We start from the raw sequence: 1,345 nt of genomic DNA, 5'->3' as shown, positions 1-1,345 counted from the left end.
CCACCACGCCCGGCTAATTTTTTGTATTTTTAGTAGAGACCAAGTTTCACCGTGTTAGCCAGGGTGGTCTCGATCTCCTGACCTCGTGATCTGTCCGCCTCAACCTCCCAAAGTGCTGGGATTAGAGGCGTGAGCTGCTGCGCCCGACTGTTTTGAATTGTTTTATACTTGGAGAAATGTTGCAATAGTATATGTGTGTCTGCTCAGCTTTTAGGCCATCTGAGGGTCATGGTCTGTCGTAGCCATGCTTGGATAAGCCCTGGGCTGTTACAGAACAGCCTTAGGGCCTGGGGGCTGCAGTGGAGAGCTTAAGAACTCTTAAGATTTTCCAGAAAGCAGTAGAATTTTGTGGATTACTTTTACGATACATCAGGGTTACCATCTTTGAAAAGGACTCACTGACTGTTGATTAATCAATTATATGTTGAGTAATTTGCAAATGAATTAAAGATGTCAAATGACACATACAAGCTACCAAGATCGAACCATGAAGAAATCCCAAACCTGAACAGACGAATAAGTAATGAGCTCAAAGCTGTAATAGAAAGAGTCCTAGCAGAGAAAACCCCAGAATGTGATTGCTTCATTGCTGAATTTTACCAAATATTTTAAGAAGAACTAGTATCAATTCTACTCAAACTATTCTGAAAAGTAGAGGAGGGAATACATCCAAACTTACTCTACAAAATCAGTAGTACCTGATGCCAAAACCAGACAAAGACACACAGAAAAAAGAAAACGTTAGGTTGGTATCCCTGATGAACACTGATGCAGAAATCCTCAGCAGAATACTAGCAAACCATATTCAACAAGACATTGGAAAGATGGTTCTTTGGCTGGACGCAGTGGCTCATGCCCGTAATTCAAGCACTTTGGGAGGCCGAGGTGGGCGGATCTTGGGTCATCTGAGGTCAGGAGTTCAAGACCAGTCTGACCAACCTCGTGAAACCCCGTCTCTACTAAAAATACAAAAATTAGCTGGGCATGGTGGCACACGCCTGTAATCCCAGTTACTTGGGAGGCTGAGGCAAGAGGATCGCTTGAACCTGGGAGATGGAGGTTGCAGTGACCTGAGATCACGACATTGCACTCTAGCCTGGGAGACGAGCAAGACTCCATCCCAAAGAAAAAAAGATTGTTCATCGTGACCAAGCAGCGTTTTGCCCAGGGGTACAAGTGCAAGGGTGGTTCAACATATGCAAATTAATCAGTGTTATACATTTTATCAACAGAATGAAGGAGAAAAACCATACAATTTTTTTTTTTTTGAGATGGAGTCTTGCTCTGTTGCCCAGGCTGGAGTGCAGTGGCGCAATCTCAGCTCACTGCAACCTCTGCCTCCTGG

General features: G+C 44.2%; 1 protein-coding gene across 2 annotated transcripts in view; it reads left to right on the top strand.

Annotated features, from left to right (window-relative positions):
• Positions 1-1,345, top strand: part of PRPF6 (pre-mRNA processing factor 6) — a 74,178-nt gene that overhangs the window by 4,752 nt on the left and 68,081 nt on the right. The window lies entirely within an intron of this gene.

The sequence above is a fragment of the Colobus angolensis genome, unplaced genomic scaffold (assembly GCF_000951035.1).
Source record: "Colobus angolensis palliatus isolate OR3802 unplaced genomic scaffold, Cang.pa_1.0 Scaffold136, whole genome shotgun sequence".
Taxonomy (NCBI): domain Eukaryota; kingdom Metazoa; phylum Chordata; class Mammalia; order Primates; family Cercopithecidae; genus Colobus; species Colobus angolensis.
This window is presented reverse-complemented; position numbering and strand designations above follow the sequence as displayed.